Raw genomic sequence first — 11,449 nt, 5'->3', positions numbered from 1 at the left:
CAACCCTGAAACCCTAATCCCTAATCCCTAAACCCTAAACACCCTAAACACTAAACCATATACCCTAAACCCTAACCCTAACCCTAAACCCTAATTAAACCCTATATATAGGCCAACGACACTTAATTGTGCATCAAGCAGGCCAGGGGTGCCTCGCGGTCCTCTAATTAAATTAAATGTGCCATGCATTAACCCTAAACCATATATATGTAACTAACCATAGCTAATCAACCCTACTTAATGAAAACACATAACCCTAAAGTATACTAGCTATAACCCGATCTAATAAAAACATGCTCTATATATAGCAGCTAGCTAGCAAACCTTAGATTAACACCAATTAATATATACATGGCCTATATCGATCATGTTGTATAACATATCCCTGAGATTCATTAATTAATTATATAATTATCGTGATAAATTAATTAACTCTAATTTTGACAAGTTCTCTCGAATGAAAACACATTTGATTAAGTTGCCTCATAATATATATATAATTAGTGTGCATGCATGGCCTACCATGCATTCGTGCATATATTTTAATGTATATTTGAACATATTCTTGGGGATTTCAATCTCTCTCTCTCGATCACCTATATATCGTTGGTGGCCAAAAAACACACATATATATATGCATGCAATTTATGCGTAAAGGCGCGGGTGCCTCTAATAATGTGTGTGCGCACTCGATCGATGATCCCTAAACCTTAAACAACCCTAAAACCTTAAATCTCTAATCCCTAATCCCTAAACCTAAACACCCTAAACACTAAACCCTAAACCCTAGACCCTAAACCCTAACCCTAACCCTAACCCTAACCCTAAACCCTAGCTAACCCTAAACCCTAATTAAACCCTATGTATAGGCCAACGACACTTAATTGTGCATCGAGCAGGCCAGGGGTGCCTCGCGGTCCTCTAATTAAATTAAATGTGCCATGCATTAACCCTAAACCATATATATGTAACTAACCCTAGCTAATCAACCCTACTTAATTAAAACAGATAACCCTAAACTATACTAGCTAGCTATAACCCGATCTAATAAAAACATGCTCTATATATAGCAGCTAGCTAGCAAACCGTAGATTAACACCAATTAAAATATACATGGCCTATATCGATCATGTTGTATAACATATCCCTGAGATTCATTAATTAATTATATAATTATCGTGATAAATTAATTAACTTGAATTTTGACAAGTTCTCTCGAATGAAAACACATTTGATTAAGTTGCCTCATAATATATATATAATTAGTGTGCATGCATGGCCTACGATGCATTCGTGCATATATTTTAATGTATATTTGAACATATTCTTGGGGATTTCAACCTCTCTCTCGATCATCTATATATCGTTGGTGGCCCAAAAAACACACATATATACGCATGCACTTTATGCGTAAAGGCGCGGGTGCCTCGATCTAATAATGTGTGTGCGCACTCGATCGATGATCCCTAAACCTTAAACAACCCTAAAACCCTAAATCCCTAATCCCTAATCCCTAAACCCTAAACACCCTAAACACTAAACCCTAGACCCTAGACCCTAAACCCTAACCCTAACCCTAACCATCTGCCCTAGCTAACCCTAAACCCTAATTAAACCCTATGTATAGGCCAACGACACTTAATTGTGCATCGAGCAGCCCAGGGGTGCCTCGCGGTCCTCTAATTAAATTAATTAAATGCGCCATGCATTAACCCTAAACCATATATATGTAACTAACCCTAGCTAATCAACCCTACTTAATTAAAACACATAACCCTAAACTATACTAGATATAACCCGATCTAATAAAAACATGCTCTATATATAGCAGCTAGCTAGCAAACCGTAGATTAACACCAATTAAAATATACATGGCCTATATCGATCATGTTGTATAACATATCCCTGAGATTCATTAATTAATTATATAATTATCGTGATAAATTAATTAACTTGAATTTTGACAAGTTCTCTCGAATGAAAACACATTTGATTAAGTTGCCTCATAATATATATATATAATTAGTGTGCATGCATGGCCTACAATGCATTCGTGCATATATTTTAATGTATATTTGAACATATATATTCTTGGGGATTTCAATCTCGATCTCTCTCTCTCGATCATCTATATATCGTTGGTGGCCCAAAAAACACACATATATACGCATGCACTTTATGCGTAAAGGCGCGCTGCAGTGCCTCTAATAATGTGTGTGCGCACTCGATCGATGATCCCTAAACCTTAAACAACCCCTAAAACCTTAAATCCCTAATAATCCCTAATCCCTAAACCCTAAACACCCTAAACACTAAACCCTAAACCCTAAACCCTAACCCTAACCCTAACCCTAACCCTAACCCTAAACCCTAGCTAACCCTAAACCCTAAACCCTAGACCCTAAACCCTAGACCCTAAACCCTAACCCTAACCCTAACCCTAACCCTAAACCCTAGCTAACCCTAAAACCCTAATTAAACCCTATGTATAGGCCAACGACACTTAATTGTACGTGCATCGAGCGAGCCGGGGAGGTGCCTCGCGGTCCTCTAATTAAATTAAATGTGCCATGCATTAACCCTAAACCATATATATGTAACTAACCCTAGCTAGCTAATCAACCCTACTTAATTAAAACACATAACCCTAAACTATACTAGCTAGCTATAACCCGATCTAATAAAAACATGCTCTATATGTAGCAGCTAGCTAGCAAACCGTAGATTAACACCAATTAAAATATACATGGCCTATATCGATCATGTTGTATAACATATCCTTGAGATTCATTAATTAATTATATAATTATCGTGATAAATTAATTAACTTGAATTTTGACAAGTTCTCTCGAATGAAAACACATTTGATTAAGTTGCCTCATAATATATATATAATTAGTGTGCATGCATGGCCTACAATGCATTCGTGCATATATTTTAATGTATATTTGAACATATTCTTGGGGATTTCAATCTCTCTCTCGATCATCTATATATCATTGGTGGCCCAAAAAACACACATATATACGCATGCACTTTATGCGTAAAGGCGCGGGTGCCTCGATCTAATAATGTGTGTGCGCACTCGATCGATGATCCCTAAACCTTAAACAACCCTAAAACCCTAAATCCCTAATCCCTAATCCCTAAACCCTAAACACCCTAAACACTAAACCCTAGACCCTAGACCCTAAACCCTAACCCTAACCCTAACCATCTGCCCTAGCTAACCCTAAACCCTAATTAAACCCTATGTATAGGCCAACGACACTTAATTGTGCATCGAGCAGCCCAGGGGTGCCTCGCGGTCCTCTAATTAAATTAATTAAATTCCATGCATTAACCCTAAACCATATATATGTAACTAACCCTAGCTAATCAACCCTACTTAATTAAAACACATAACCCTAAACTATACTAGATATAACCCGATCTAATAAAAACATGCTCTATATATAGCAGCTAGCTAGCAAACCGTAGATTAACACCAATAAAAATATACATGGCCTATATCGATCATGTTGTATAACATATCCCTGAGATTCATTAATTAATTATATAATTATCGTGATAAATTAATTAACTTGAATTTTGACAAGTTCTCTCGAATGAAAACACATTTGATTAAGTTGCCTCATAATATATATATATAATTAGTGTGCATGCATGGCCTACAATGCATTCGTGCATATATTTTAATGTATATTTGAACATATATATTCTTGGGGATTTCAATCTCGATCTCTCTCTCTCGATCATCTATATATCGTTGGTGGCCCAAAAAACACACATATATACGCATGCACTTTATGCGTAAAGGCGCGCGCGGGTGCCACTAATAATGTGTGTGCGCACTCGATCGATGATCCCTAAACCTTAAACAACCCCTAAAACCTTAAATCCCTAATCCCTAATAATCCCTAATCCCTAAACCCTAAACACCCTAAACACTAAACCCTAAACCCTAAACCCTAACCCTAACCCTAATCCTAACCCTAAACCCTAGCTAACCCTAAACCCTAAACCCTAGACCCTAAACCCTAGACCCTAAACCCTAACCCTAACCCTAACCCTAAACCCTAGCTAACCCTAAAACCCTAATTAAACCCTATGTATAGGCCAACGACACTTAATTGTACGTGCATCGAGCAGGCCAGGGGGTGCCTCGCGGTCCTCTAATTAAATTAAATGTGCCATGCATTAACCCTAAACCATATATATGTAACTAACCCTAGCTAGCTAATCAACCCTACTTAATTAAAACACATAACCCTAAACTATACTAGCTAGCTATAACCCGATCTAATAAAAACATGCTCTATATGTAGCAGCTAGCTAGCAAACCGTAGATTAACACCAATTAAAATATACATGGCCTATATCGATCATGTTGTATAACATATCCCTGAGATTCATTAATTAATTATATAATTATCGTGATAAATTAATTAACTTGAATTTTGACAAGTTCTCTCGAATGAAAACACATTTGATTAAGTTGCCTCATAATATATATAATTAGTGTGCATGCATGGCCTACAATGCATTCATGCATATATTTTAATGTATATTTGAACATATATATTCTTGGGGATTTCAGTCTCGATCTCTCTCTCTCGATCATCTATATATCGTTGGTGGCCCAAAAAACACACATATATACGCATGCACTTTATGCGTAAAGGCGCGGGTGCCTCTAATAATGTGTGTGCGCACTCGATCGATGATCCCTAAACCTTAAACAACCCCTAAAACCTTAAATCCCTAATCCCTAATAATCCCTAATCCCTAAACCCTAAACACCCTAAACACTAAACCCTAAACCCTAGACCCTAAACCCTAACCCTAACCCTAACCCTAACCCTAACCCTAAACCCTAGCTAACCCTAAACCCTAAACTCTAGACCCTAAACCACCCTAGACCCTAAACCCTAACCCTAACCCTAACCCTAACCCTAACCCTAAAACCTAGCTAACCCTAAACCCTAATTAAACCCTATGTATAGGCCAACGACACTTAATTGTGCATCGAGCAGGCCAGGGGGTGCCTCGCGGTCCTCTAATTAAATTAAATGTGCCATGCATTAACCCTAAACCATATATATGTAACTAACCCTAGCTAATCAACCCTACTTAATTAAAACACATAACCCTAAACTGTACTAGCTAGCTATAACCCGATCTAATAAAAACATGCTCTATATATAGCAGCTAGCTAGCAAACCGTAGATTAACACCAATTAAAATATGCATGGCCTATATCAATTTTAATATATATTTGAACATATTCTAGGGGATTTCAATCTCTCTCTCTCGATCATCTATATATCGTTGTTGGTGGCAAAAAACACACACGTACATATATACGCATGCACTTTATGCGCAAAGGCGCGGGGTGCCTCTAATAATGTGTGTGCGCACTCGATCGATGATCCCTAAACCTTAAACAACCCTAAAACTCCCCTAAACCCTAAACACCCTAAACACTAAACCCTAGACCCTAAACACCCTAAACACTAAACCCTAAACCCTAGACCCTAAACACCGTAAACACTAAACCCTAAACCCTAAACCCTAAACACCCTAAACACTAATTAAACCCTAAACCCTAGACCCTAAACACCCTAAACTAAACCCTAGACCCTAGCTAAACACCCTAAACACTAAACCCTAAACCCTAAACCCTAGCTAACCCTAAACCCTAATTAAACCCTATATATAGGCCAACGACACTTAATTGTGCATCAAGCGAGGCCGGGGGTGCCTAGCTCGCGGTCCTCTAGTTAAATTAAATGTGCCATGCATTAACCCTAAACCATATATATAACTAACCCCTAGCTAATCAAACCCTAGTTCATTAAAACACATAACCCTAAACTATACTAGCTAGCTATAACCCGATCTAATAAAAACATGCCCGATCTATATATAGCAGTTAGCTAGCAAATTAAACGGTAGATTAACACCAATTAATATATACGACATGGCCTATATCGATCATATGTTGTATAACATCTCCCTGAGATTCATTAATTAATTATATAATTATCGATGATAAATTAATTAACTTGAATTTTGACAAGTTCTCTCGAATGAAAACACATTTGATTAAGTTTCCTCATAATATATATATAATTAGTGTGCATGCATGGCCTACCATGCATGCATTCGTGCATATATTTTAATATATATTTGAACATATTCTTGGGGATTTCAATCTCTCTCTCTCTCGATCATCTATATATCGTTGTTGGCCAAAAAAACACACACATATACACATGCACTTTATGCGCAAAGGCGCGTGTGCCTCTAATAATGTGTGTGTGCGCACTCGATCGATGATCCATAAACCTTAAACCCTAATTAAATAAACCCTAATCCCTAATCCCTAAACCCCTAAACACCATAAACATTAAACCCTAGACCCTAGACCCTAAACCCTAACCTCCTAACCCTAAACCCTAAACCCTAATTAAACCCTATATATAGGCCAATGACACTTAATTGTGCATCAAGCAGGCCAGGGGTGCCTTAGCTCGCGGTCCTCTAATTAAATTAAATGTGCCATGCATATATATATGTGTTTAATTTGGGGATTTCAATCGCTCTCTCATATGTAGATCTCTCTATACCTCTCTCTCTCTCTGTCTCTCTCTCTCTCTCTCGTTAATTGGTGGCCAACAACACACACATGCACTTTGTGCGCAAAGGCATGCGCCTCTAATAATGTGTGCGCAGTCGATCAATCTAGTTTTGATTAATCATAGCACACAAATAAAGAAGTTGTATTTGAATCCACACAACCTAATCTAAAACACATAACCCCTAACATGGCCTAATTAATTAACCCCTTCTCTCTACCTAATTAGTGGAAATTGCACAAAATCAAAAGGGGTCCCTCACTAATTGTGCATATCTGCTAGATTGTGATAAAAGTTTGCCCCATATATATTTGGTGGATGGGTGCATCTTGGCATGTAAAACAATTAGTGTTTGCAAATGGCGTTGTCAAAATTTATGTACAAATGATTTCTTTCCATCCAAAGTGCATAAAATGGGAGTTTTAATGAAGAAAGTACAAATAAAACAGCTCAACATGCTTCCACACCCCGATTTCCACACGAAGTAGAGCATATTTAAAGGATAATTCTAGAGTTTTACTATTTTTCAAGCAACTTTGCTAATTTTCCCCCACTCACATGACTTTATGTCGATTTAACGAAAATATGGCGAATTTAAACTACATGGGCGGGATAGTTTGAATTGTGCGCGCGGCAAAGGGAACCGCCTATTCCTCAACCTTGTGCACGGCAAATTACACACGCAACTCCATTAAACGCCACCTACCGACCTTAATTATCACCCGGCGGCCCGGCCGCATGACCCCCACCCACCCCTACACAACTTATCCCCGTCCGTGCGAAGAGCTTCCCCTCCCCGTCCCGTCCGTGCGAAGAAGAAGCTTCCCCTCCCCGTCGTTCTTCTCGAGACGCACCGGCGGTCAAGTTGATCCACGGTAGGGCTGCTATCTCTAGCTCAATCATGTATCGGGCAAGACGGCCTAACGATTTATATTTTCTTGATGCTGCTAAATAATTCGATCGGTATGCTCGAACTAATTGGCACTTTATAGTTTTCCGCTCGATTTGTCATCGATCAATTTGTTCATTTGCGTGGGCATATAGAGTCGATTCTGCACTCGATCCGTTAATTTGCTGAAATGCCATGGCGAGTTTTGTACACGATCTGTTTTCTAAAATGTCGATGGGCATTTTTTGTTTTGTACTCGACATGATTGCTGAAATGCATAATCATGTAGTATAGTTTTGTACTCGATGGATATACATTTCCTACTTCACCTTAAATTAATCACCAACCACTGTATCTCATCATTAAACAGATGTACAGAACTTGGATACTTCATGGACACTTATGTTCACCTTCATATATAAATGGTGTTCAACCCTTTATGGGGTTTATTAGAGCTCATGAAGGTCACAACCTGGACGTGTATTGCCCGCGCTGCACATGTATGAATGGTGAGAAGAGGCCTCACCCTGTAGTGGCGAGATCATTTACACATTTTTGGGATGGACCGCACATATGTTAGGCGGGTTTAGCATGGTGAACCATATAATGATCCTTTAGCAGGAGAAGCAGATCTTGCTCACAGCTTGTATGTGTGTCTTTGGCATATGTAGTTAATTATTTATATTGATGCTGCCGCTGTTTCAATCAATAGTTTGCATTCTTTGTGCAAGGTTACGTACTCAAATTTAACTTGTTGCGAGATGGATGGACGGGAAGGAGAGAAAAAGCGCTTGCTTCGGGAAACGGGTTTCAGCTACGGGACATGTGCTTTGTGCAGGATGAGAAGGTAAATATGTAAAACGGCATTTGTTCAGGTTGCATCCCTTAGATGTTTGTCTAATCGGTTGATGTACTAATTGCGAAGCATAGAGTTGAAGAGGTATCTCGGTTTGATGGGAGATTTGAAGATGAATCTCAGTTTGATGCACTGTGGATGGTGCGATGACGAGCCTTTCATAGACGAAGGTCCTGCACACAGAGATTATCCAGCCTACAAAAGGAGGCCGTGGACCGAGTACACGGCTTTGCGTTGAAGTGGATGCACGCCGGAGATCATCGGGGCGTCGGGTAGTCTCAAGACCACCCAGCCCTGATGCACACTGTGGATGGTACCGATGACGAGCCTCTCATAGATGAAGGTCCTGCACCTGAGATTATCCAGCCTACGAAGGAGGCCGTGGACCGAGTACACAGCTTTGCGTTGAAGAGGATGCACACCGGAGATCATCGGGGCGTCCCGGTAGTCTCGGGACCACCCAGCCCACGATGCAAAATGTTGAGCTACTTTATGATTCGTACTCTTATGTTCTGGTGCTGTAGTATGTTATGATTTGTACGCCTTTGGCGCTAGATTAAGCATTCAGTGGATGATCACGTTGCAAAATTCGACACCCACACAATCAGTTCATCGTATGAGTAGTAGCACAATTACTTCTACAGCGATTCCTGCCAGCGCATTAGTTGGTAGCATGAAACACTTTCAGGTACTCCCCTCTGATTCATATTAATTGACTCAATTCTGTCTAGATATGGATGTATCTAGATGCATTTGTTAACTAGACTAACAAACTTGAGTCAGTTAATATGAATCCGTGTAAACCGCCCTTGATCCTCGAGCAGCTAGTTTATTGACTCTGGACTCCAAGCCTCTCGCGGCAAGCCATCGACGAAGCTTTGACCAGATCTTGGCCCGCAATTTTTTGTGTGTGGCGAATAGCAAAGCTTTGACCAGTTCCTCTCGGGATGCAGCACGCCGGTGAGCTTGCACGGTTGCCATGAGCACTTTCCGGCGGAACTTCCTCTTCAGCGCCCTCAAGCCGCTGCTGCGAGACAGCACGCAGTGCCTCGAGGTGGACGGAATTCTGGATCTCAGGGCGGGGGGTCCGCATCGTCCGGGAACGATCTCCAGCGGGTTAACGAGGACATGCATGGCGGCCAGGGGATTTTTTTTTTTTTGGTTTGAGGTTGGGATTTGGGGTTTCGGATAGGGGAGGAGGAACCGAGGAAGAGGAAGGAACAGCCGCGTGCTTGGCGCGTGGCGGTGTGCTTGAATTTCAAATTTTTGTGAAATGTTTCATTTCCCTGCTACAATTCGGGGGTTTCTTGACGCGCCAATGCGTCCCGCCGGGCAGCTTCAAGTGAACTTGGGGTGCCACGCTATGGGCCCTAGTTTCAGTGAGACATGTAATGACTAGTCACATCAGTAAGTTCACTATGTAATAAAATATGTTACCCCTCCCCTTTATGTAGCACCCCATCTCTCCCGATCGAGTGCCGATTGCCGACGGATGCAAGCCGCTAGCTCGATCCCCTCCTTTCGCCTCCACCGTCCAGGCAGCCAGCTGGGAGGGGCAAGGCGCATCTAGACCAAGCGGATTAGGTAGGACTAGTAATGTTCTTTCCTTTCTCGAGATCGGTTCTTTTTTCCTCTCCTCGATATCATGCACAACTCTTTCCTATTCTGGTCGAAGGGGTGTCTTTCTGGTCACCCTCGAGCTGGGAGTGATTGATGGGGGTGGGGGGCGGGGGCTACCTTTGCTTGGATTGGGGTGTTCTTCCTTTATTTGTCGACATTTGCAACCTTTGTAGTTTCTGCTGATCCTCACTGTATCTTTTGTCAGCTTGTACAGGAAAGGTAAGACCTCGGCGGTGGGGGCAATGGAGCGTAAGGCCACCACGCATGTGGGCAGTTGGCTGAGCCTGAGCTGCGTCCCCGGCCCGCGGCAGTACTCCGTTTGCTTATCCACTCTTTACCTTTTAAGTGTCTCTCTGCATCCTCAATCTGTTCTGTTACGGAATATGCTTAAAGTAGCACATGTCTTCAGGTGTTTGTGCGTAAAGCCTCTGTGACACCATGCTCTATATTCTCTGTATCGGGTTGGTACCTCCGGGTTCCGTCTTTGAGGCTATGGGGAACGAGAATAGCGCCCACCTGCTGCAGGAGCATGGCCCGATCTGCTGACACAAGAAGCGAAATGCCAGCTTTGAAAGCTGGGCAGGGACCGCCCAGGGGTAATTTTTTTTAACCAACTTACCATGATGTAGTCTGAATCTGATACTCCCTCAGATCCAAATTAATTGACTCAACTATCTGTAGATACGGATGTATCTAGATGTGTTTTAGCTCTAGATACTACTGCCTCCATCCCAAAGCTTTGGGCTTATATTATTTTTAGAAAGTCAAACTATACCATGTTTGACTAAGCTTTTACCAAAAATCTGTAACATGCAAAATACAAAATTAATATCATTAAATAGATAATAAAATATATTTTCCTACGGTATCTACACAGTATTATATTTGTTGATAGAATGTTCTAAAATTTTGGTCAAACTTTGCTTGTTTTGATTTCTCAAAAATAAATAAGGCTTAAGCTTTTGGATGGTGGTAGTACATTCATATCTAGACAAAGCTGAGTTAACTAGTTTTTTGTCTGTCCATAGCTAGTGTTCACGCTGCAAAAGGCTAAGAGCATCCACTATATGCATCGAGTCTATCTCATACGGTAATTCAATATCAACTCTTGAGGTCTGCCTTTTGTTTTGCTATTCATATGCGACTGAAACTTTAGGGCCTTTACTCAAAAGGAAGATCAAAGCTGGCTGATCGGGCTGCCGGTATGTTGATGCCGCCCCATCTTCTAAATGCCTCTACAAGCACAAGGCCACGCGTGGCTAGGTGGTGATCTTTTAATGAATATGGTATATTTTCTTAATCCACAAAACATGCCTTGATTTTTCTCTGTTTATTGTCGGTTTTTTCTATGCTTGCCAAAAGTTTACAACAACAACAACAACAACAACCAAGCCTTTCAGTCCCAAACAAGTTGGGGTAGGCTAGAGTTGAAACCCATAAGAT

Source organism: Lolium perenne, chromosome 4 (genome assembly GCF_019359855.2).
Source record: "Lolium perenne isolate Kyuss_39 chromosome 4, Kyuss_2.0, whole genome shotgun sequence".
Taxonomy (NCBI): Eukaryota; Viridiplantae; Streptophyta; class Magnoliopsida; order Poales; family Poaceae; genus Lolium; species Lolium perenne.
Note: the sequence above shows the minus strand (reverse complement) of the source record.